Below are 9,348 nucleotides of genomic sequence, written 5' to 3'. Positions count from 1 at the left end.
GCAGCAATAGGAGGAAATGGCTCTAATGAGGAAATATACTATACATAATATTATACAGTGTTTCATTAAGAATGAACACTATTATTTATATGTTATTGCTAGGAGCCTTGGCTGGAGGAAAGATGCCTGCTGTCCTGTAACTAGATAAACCAAAATTTCATAAATAGGAAAGCTTCATACATTTAAGATAGTCACTCCAATTTTTCTCTCTGAGGTTAACTCAGATCTGTTTTGATGTGAAGATTTTACAGCAAACTCTGTTTTTAAATATTTTTATATTCCATCTTACATTCTCCCCAACCACCTTATAAGCCCAAGGAAAAATCTTTGATAATGTTTAAAATTCAATTATTTATTTACTTTCATTTCCCTCAGCTCTTCCCTATTCTACCTGAGAGGCTGTTCTTACCACAGAATCCCCCCCCCATGAAACCAGGAGAGGGGAAGAATCTTGTTGTTGGGCTGCATCATGAGGAGAGGATTAAAAGCCTTAACCAGCCCTTGAGCAGGGAATTGACTACAGATGTTTGGCCTTACTGCAGACACTCCATGTGAACCATACCAGGGTGAAAACCAGGCTTGGCGCAGGTGTTTATGATTCCCCCATCAACCAGGATATAGCTCAATATAAAAAGGGAGGACTGGTAGGCTTTGTTTTGTTCTTGCACATAGGAGAGAGATGATGTTCTCTAAACCAAGGATGCTATGGGAAAGGTGGGGAAAAACCTAAATGGGTTGGTTCCTAGCTGAGTGAAACATCCTTTGTCTGAGAAATATTCACTTTTTCCTTGAGGGCTAAGGGTAGATTTAGTTCCTAGTGTAGTTCTATAGACTCAGGCAATGCAAATTCCTATGTAGAGCTTCACTGAGTGATTTCACAGGAAAACACAGATAGCTTTTTCTTTTGCTCTTTCTCACCTGTTTTCCTTTTCCTCTGCCTAAATAACCTTTGGATTATGGTTACAGAATGTCATGTCTTGGGTGGCTTTGGCTATTGGAGGCTTGGGGAACTGATTCTTCTTCAATTACTCTGGTATAAATGGGGTGCAACTCCACTCAATGATATAAAACTGGACAGAGAAGAGGAGAATTGGGCCCTTAGCTTTACTTATAGCAGCTGGTTGGCAAGTACAGGGCTACTCCTTTTCAATTAGGACTGGCCATACCATTTGCAAAGTTGTTCTAGCAAGCCCCTTTGTCTTTTAGCCATACTCTATTGCAGTCTGACTTTCTGCTGTAGATGAGTAGCACCCTCTGACTTTTATTCCCCCAGAAATAGGAAATGGAAATAGTTCTATGGAGATTATGGAGGATCAGTGCATCTTTAGGTACCAACAGAGCTACAATAATAGGTAGCCTGAAAAAAAAATCTAAGGAATGTTCAAGATTAGAAAAAAATATTTTTTTCTAAGAAACATAGTGCAGCCCTATAGTAGTGGCTGAGTAAGACACCGACAAGTGCATAAAAATCTGAGTCTCCTTCACCTTTTAAAACTATCTGGAATTGTGTTCTTCTGTAATTCAGTCTTATTTGCTCCCTCTTAACCTTATCCAAATTTAGAATGGTGATTGGGTCTTCTTTAGTTAAGGAACTAGAAAATAGTATGTTCAATTCAGGACAAGTCAGTATTATGTCTTTTTTATGTAGCAATTCCATTTACAAGATTATGCTTAAAATTTTGACTTTCCATTATGGTGTTCTGTTTAGAGGATATTCCATATTCTTCCAGTTCGGTAAATGTTTACACTGTAAGTCTGACCACTAAGTGTTTGCTAAATTATACCTACAGTGCTCTCTCTTTCTGAGAGAGCGTACTGTCAGAGAATGAAGAATATCTACTGCAAGTCATCCCTGTATTCCGACAAAGAAAGGCAGTTGTGATTTATTTTAGTGAAATCTATTTGTGTAGCTCATCTTGTATCCAAGAACAGCAGTAACTACTTATCCGCCCAACCTGAGAAGCAGGTTGAGGTTAAGGGGATATCTGTGAATGCATTTAACTTTTGACTCTAACTTGCCATTTGGATCATTCTCAAAGCCTTTATCTTTTACATTCAAAGTTGAAATCTGCAGTTCAACTGGGCAAGAAATAAAAACAAATGGAAGGTCCAGGATGGGTTCAAATATTCTAAACAAAAGGGGGCTGAACCCCTTAGAAGCAAGTCAAAGATTAAGGAGACTAAGTTAATAGAATTAATAGACTTAATAGAATTCCTTCTGATTTGCTCTCTGAATCACATACATCTCTGCACACAAAAATGACAAGCACAGAGAGGAGCACTTCTCTGTTCAGATCTCTTTCTGCCCCCTGCAGAAAATAATATCAATCCGGAGAAGTGGGAGCAACATGTACAACATTTCTACCCTACAGGAGAGAAATGATAGAGAAGGAAGGGATAGAAGTAGAAGCAACGGACAAGTAGAGGAAGAAAAGGGTAATGGAGAAAAGAATAAGAAAAGGCTTAAAGGAGAAGGAAGAAAAACTATTGAGGAAAAAAGGCTATTTTGCATTGTGGTTGGGAGGTATGTGGAGGTTTTTCAAGCAATTGTTAAACTAATATTGTGATGCTCTTCAAATCCTGTAAAGCAAACAGACTGCCACCACATGTATGGGGGACAGTGTGAGAAGAATATTTTTATTTTAATTCCAAATAAAAAGACACTCCTTAGATATACTGTGGTAGCACTGCTTCCTCTTGGTTCCGGTGTGTTCATTTCAGTGGAATAAAATGGGCCCAGACTCTCAAAGGAATTAACATGACCCTGTCATGGAACAACACTAAACAGTTAAACATGTTTCAGGGTTTTGAGTACAGAGACCTCAGCCTGTTTAGTACCATGGCAAACACACTGTTGAAAAAATCTTTTAAACATTTTATTAAGTATACAGAAAAAAGAAGAGAAAAACTTAAACCATTTGAAATATAAATAAACACTGATTTCATTTTAAAGGTATCCCTTATTCCCCTTCCCTTTATTTGTAGAGAGGTTTTATAGGAACCCTCCGCACCCTCTGTCCGATAGTCTTTACATGGTATTTGGGGGGGTGAGGAATAGAAAAAGTTAATTGAGATGGCTTGGGGCTGTTGCTGTTAGAGTCCTATCCTATTTCCTAAAAGACAAATGAGAGAGACAAAAGGGGAAAAGAATAGCAAAGATGGAAAATGCAGCTTCTATCCCTGCTACTGATTAGATGGAAGACAAAAAGAAGGGAAGAAATAAGGTGGGGGAAGGAAAAGGATACACCAGAAAGGGGTGGCAGCAGGAACCAAAGTCTTGCAACCCAGTTGCTGGTCAGAATTTACCCAGAGCTAAATATGGAGGTAATGGTGTCATCTGCATCCCTCTCTCTGGCCTAGTCTGGTCAGGCAATCTCAGGCAACAGGATGAAGGTCCAACAGTATCACAGTGAATCCCAGGATCCCATGAGATTGTGGGGGCAGCATCCATGATGGTAAGGCTTGCTCCTTTCAGTTCATCAATCTCGCAGCCAGCTAACTAATTTCCCACATTCCTCCTCTTCTTTCCCACAGTTGATCTCACATTTGGGGGAGGCTTATCAGGCCCCAATTGTTACAACAGGTTCCACTCATCTCCAAAGAAACAGACAATTTCTATTACATTCTCAGCTAACTTATCCTAGAAGAGGTGCTTGACATTAGCTGTTTGAGTTAGCTTTCTCAAAGCACTGCAGAGTTCAGAAGGGACATTTGTGATCCTCTAGTCTGACCTATAGAGTGCAGGCCCTGGGACATCCCCAAAATAATTCCTAGAGCATTTCTTCAGAAAAATACCCTATTTTGATTTTAAAATTGCCAGTGAAGGCGAATGCATCATGACTCTTGGTAGATTGTTCCAATGGTTAATCACTTTCACCATTATACAGTTATCCCTAAATGGTCATTTTCATTGCAAAATCAAGAGGAAAAGAGAGAAATGGGGTCCCAGATTCATGTGATGAGTCACCTTTAGCATTCTTATTCCTATTTGGCTCTGTTTTTTTTTTTTTTTTGTGGATAATATGTCCTACACCCTTTGCTATGTTACAGTGTAGAACAGAGCATGTATCGAAGGATGTGAGGAGGAATCTAAGAAAGGAATAAATCTTCTTGCTTTGTAGTCATAGTTCACCTGTATCTACCTTTTATGCCACTGGCATCAAACATTCATTACTATAATACCAGCAGGAGCACCACTTCTAAGCAAGAGCTTACTGGGTGATGAGAACTTAGTTTACACACAGTTTTGCCAGAAAATCTATATATTTATAGTAGCACTGAACACACTATAACTGGAAAGTAGTAGAAAAAATTAGTCATTGGTTTGCAACCATACTTGGTTGTAGACAATATTGTTTTTCAAAGGTTAAGAGCATGTTGGACTATAAGATTATTTCCCAGCCAGAACATTTATCCCACCACTGTCGTGCCTCACATTTATGATATTTTGACAGAGCCAAGATGTGCTCTCTGACTTACAAATGGTAATGAAACATATCTTACTTTGTATACCAGCAGATAATTGCAACTTTCTCTTACATACATGGCTTGTTGCTCTTGCCCCTAGTGGATGGAGGGGATTATTTGGACATGCAAAAGAAGCCAAGCAGCTGTCAACCAAATCTCAGTTTTGGCTAGAAGATGAGTAATCCAAGAGATCATATTATCTACATTCAGTGATTTAACATTGCCTTTCATCAGCATACTGCTGGCACAGAAACATAATCCACCTCACTATCTTCCCAATCAGACTCACATACACATTGCAAAGGGGAGAAAATAGAGCTCTGCTGGTTTCCATAGGACAGCCTTTGGGGCAGAGGAACAATTGACCATACTTCCTTCTCTTTCATCTGATTCAATCTATCCTTGACAAGATTTGCAGCTATCAACACTACCTCGTGGATGATGGTGTCAACGGCTGACTTCAGTGGGGCCAAAATTTCACCCCTCATCTCTGTCACTTGTCAAAAAGTGATCATCTGTTTGCAATACTGATGCAGTTTTCATCCCATACCCCAGACCAAAAGCTGACTGAAAGTGATTTAACAAACCTAAGTTTAGAAAATGCCAAAGTCAAACTTCTAAATAACTTTTCCCAGAAAGGACTGGTATAGACTGGCGATAATTAGACCAACACCAGAAGGTGGCTTCTTTGTTCAGGAGCCTATTAATCACTTGCATTAGAGAGGCTTGCATTTTTGCCCCCAGGAGGGAGGCAGCGATCATCTTCACTAACAATAGAATCAATTTCTCCTGCAAGTTTTGAACAGCCTTGAGGGGTACAGATTCAATTAGCAAGTTGTAGCTCTAAGTTTGACAATCACCTCTGGAACCTGACCAAAATGCTGGAAAGTTTTGTCCTTTCTCTGCCTCCTACCCACAAAAACAAACTAAAACCCAGACCTGGTTGCCACCATGACATCAGCCAGTCCAAACCAAAATGAATCCATCTTTTGTCAGTGAAGCAGACAAAAAAAGGAAGTCATTGAGAAACACTGGACTCTGTCTGAGCAAAGCCAATGAGGATACAGCAAGCAATCTGCCACCAAGGATGGTTCCTCTGTGGCACCATCATCCCCTGCCCTGCAGTCTTCAGGATCTGAGATAAGATAGGATATGGATTGTTCCCACCCCAACTATGGGAAATCTAATAATAAATTCATCCTTTAAACCTAGTTTTAAAAAGAGTAAGGTTTATTGTTTGATATCTCCCCCCACGTCCCAATACACACCCTTAAAAAGAAGGAATGTCAAGTTAATGGAGACCTCTTAACCCTACACTTACATCCCTACAGCACATTTCTGCTGACAGAGGCAGACTCTGATCTTCTCAAGCAATTTCCTTCTGCCGCCATCAAAGAAGGAAAACACTACACAAAACACATTCATCTACCTCATAATACAACACAATTGAAATTACCACGTCAGGAATGTTAGCAAATATTCAGCATTTTCATGCACAGGTTGAGTATGTAGTGTTTTATTTGTTGGGTCGGAGAGTATGAGGTTGAAGTTAGAGTTTTGGGGTTACAGTGTAGGGGAGAATTAATATGCTGTGTGTTTCCTTATCTGTTAGAGGCAGAAGGAAGTCTTCAGTCTCACCTCTTCTTCCCTTACTTAGTCTGAGTTGTCTATCATTTGTCCTGATTTGTTGTCTTTTCCCTTTGTCCATTGGACCCGGTTCTATGTGAATTATTTTTCTAGTATTTGGACATTGTCCCAGATGCCACTGTAAGAGTGCTGTGGTAATTTATAAATAATATAAATTCAGAAACCAGAAAATTGGGTTTCAATTTTCAAATTGCTTTCCATGACCTTGTTTTCTGTATCTTGACCCTTTTTATAAGCTGCCGTTTGCATCACCAGCTCCAACTGCTCCTTTAAGAGATTCTTCTGCAAGGATTTACAGTGTCATTTGTTGTGCTGTTAGAGGCAAGAAATCTGCATCTTTGTCTGTGTGTGTGTTAAGGTAAGCTGGGTATCATCATAACTCTAATAGTAATAATTGTGTGACTTGACCAGCATAGACTGTTCAGTAATTTACTATGAATGCATTGTGAACTGCTATTCTTGGCTGTGTTTATCCAGTATGGCTAATATTCCTGCCATTATAATTTTCACTGCTTCTATTCAGTTCACACCTATGCTCCTCTCCAATGTCAGTCCCGTTAGAAGTATTTTATCTAATGTTCCTCCCATTTATCTGATGTTCCTCCTCCTCTGATGCTGAGCTGGGTAGATTACAGAATTTAGCCTTATTGAAATGATCCAATTTTGATCCCTCCACAATATGGGGCCTTTTAATGCCAAATTGTAGAGATTTCTCCAGAATTCTGATCTTGGGACGTAAATATTGGAAGTTTAACTCCATATAGGTCTTTTTAATGTCCCATAAATATTAGTAAACAACGACTTTCAACATAGGGTGAACTTTGTGACTCGTGTCTCCATCTGAATTATTAACTTCAAAAGTTAGCTGTACTAGATGGGAGGGGTCTATGGAGTAATAGGGAAATATTTCCCACAAACTATGACATCCTTACTGTACTTCAAGTTTAATGTATGTATGATGGGGGATTCTTACTACATCCATTCCTTTACTGTATCTTTCTTACTGCTTCCCATAAGAGGAGGGACAGGATCTTAATGGTCCATTCTTTCCTAAAGTTTATCTGTTGAACATTAGTGTGACCTTTTTATCCATACAAAATTCAGATGATGAAAATTATAATGCACTTTGTATCATAGCAAATGCACCACATTTTTAGATAGGGAAAAGAAATGTACTTTATTAGAAAAGGAGAGGCTGAATAGATAAGAATATCTGAGCAAGTCCATGGGGAGAATTATGTCTCTGCAGTTCCAGAGAAGATTGTCCGTTCTCTGTGTAGATCTACTCTTCCTGCTGGTAGGGGGCCTTTTATGGGTCCTAACCCCCATTTTCCTCCCCTTTCCCCTCCCAGTAAGCACTGGAGAATCTGTGGAAAAGTTAATGAATCCTGAGGCTGATTCCTCTGCTCTGCGGAACCCCCATTTAATATTCAGGAGTCTGTGGCTGCATACCTCCAGTGACAACATTGAGAAAGTCATGATTTCACAGCTAAACTTTGCTCAAGAGGATTTCAGAAAACACTTCCAGTTTGGATAAGAAGGGCCATTTTTAATTGTCTTAAAATACAAGGATATCCTGAACTGAATTTATATCCCTGAGATACAGCTAATATATATGCAAGTTTGAACGCATTTATTCTACTGGCATTTCATGTAATCTCAAATCACTTTTGATAATAAAGTAGTTTCTTGATTTAGAGCTTACAACTGTTCTAAATAAAATCTGTCTTCATTGGTACCTGAATTTATCCAATATTTGTAATTTAACTTGACTTGGATCTAAAAATTCTTGTCTTCAGAATTTGAGAAATAAGAGCATCCCGATTCCTTTTATGTATCTTACTAGCCTAAAATACTTAGCCAAATTCTGAACTCAATAACATCATGACAAGAGATGGTTTTGCTCATGCAAGTGTTTCACAAAATTTCTCATCAAATAATTCTTGGTCAGCTGATGGCTCAAATTACATTCAAATATACAATTCAATACGCTGAGTTGATAGGTCGTCTATTCTGGAATGAGAAACAACACCACATGACTTGAGTAATTTATCAATGCAATGTGAATTGAAAATGTTACTATTAAATATAGAGTTTGAAATTCTTATTATTGGTCAGTTACAGAAATAATCTAAACTGTGATGAGAAATGGTAGCATGTTACTTCCTTGTAGATTACAAACACTGCAGATGTTGTAAACTGTTAAATTAACTATCAAATATATTTTTAAAATTCATGGTCAGGAAATGAAATTTTTATTAACAAAGCTCAAGTACTGGAATATTTTAGGAAGTGACCATAGATCACTCTTAGCTCAATCAAAATTCATACTTGTGATTTAAATAAATATTCACTAACAAATTTTAATGCAATTCTCTCAGCTTTAATCATTTCATCTATAATCTATGAAAGCTCTAGCTGGAGATGATTAAAAATGGGCACCATTGCTCTTATAAAGGACATTCACTTCTTCATCAGTGACAGCTCCAGTTTCCTCACATAGCTAGAAGCATAGCTACTACAACTGAGTCTGAGTGGCTGCTGGAGTCAATTGCCAGATGAGGCGCCAGATCAGAGAAGCCATTGGTAATACAGCAGTATGGAGGACTAGAGCCTGTTTACGAGTTTTTTAATGCAAAATAACTGTCCTTTTCTTTGTAAAATTAGTACTTTGTACAAACGTACTTTGGCCAAAATGCCAGGTGACTTTTGGATAAGAAATAAATAAGCATGCAGACTCTGGAGGCTTTTGAGGTTTGCCCATTTATACATGGTAAAAAAAACCCAAAACAAATCCTGCTATCTTTTACAGCTTAAAAGATGTGAAGAGGCTTATTATTTGAAATATCCTAGGTGTGATGTGGCTCATAGGCCACAAGTCCTATTTTTTCCCTCTAAATCAGTGGTTCTTAACCTGAGTTTGATCGAACCCCAGGGGTTCGGTGAGTCAGTCTCAGGGGTTCGGCGGAGGTGTGTGTGTGTCCATTCCGTTCACCAGGGTTGCCAGGTGCATTAATATACTTTTGGCATTCACACAATACTTTTATGGCATTTTCAATGTTTCACCATAAGAAACTGAAGGATATTGACGAATATTTATGGCAAATTCTAAAATTTGTTGCGTAATTTAAGGCAAAAAATGCCATACATGGCACGACCTGGCAGCCCTGCCGTTCACCCCACTCGTATGATTCGTGACGTCACGCTCCGCACGGCCATCATTGGCTGCTCGCT

General features: G+C 38.7%; 1 long non-coding RNA gene across 1 annotated transcript; it reads left to right on the top strand.

The window, feature by feature from the left end:
• The first annotated feature begins 667 nt into the window (after positions 1 to 667).
• Positions 668 to 8,434, top strand: LOC137162738 (uncharacterized). Its single transcript, XR_010922480.1, has 3 exons — positions 668 to 714; positions 6,351 to 6,472; positions 7,467 to 8,434. It is a non-coding gene; the product is annotated as an uncharacterized lncRNA (long non-coding RNA).
• The last annotated feature ends 914 nt before the right edge of the window (positions 8,435 to 9,348 follow it).

Source organism: Emydura macquarii, unplaced genomic scaffold (assembly GCF_026122565.2).
Source record: "Emydura macquarii macquarii isolate MOO-44397 ecotype Brisbane River unplaced genomic scaffold, CSIRO-AGI_Emac_v2 contig_2457, whole genome shotgun sequence".
NCBI classification, from domain to species: domain Eukaryota; kingdom Metazoa; phylum Chordata; order Testudines; family Chelidae; genus Emydura; species Emydura macquarii.
This window is presented reverse-complemented; position numbering and strand designations above follow the sequence as displayed.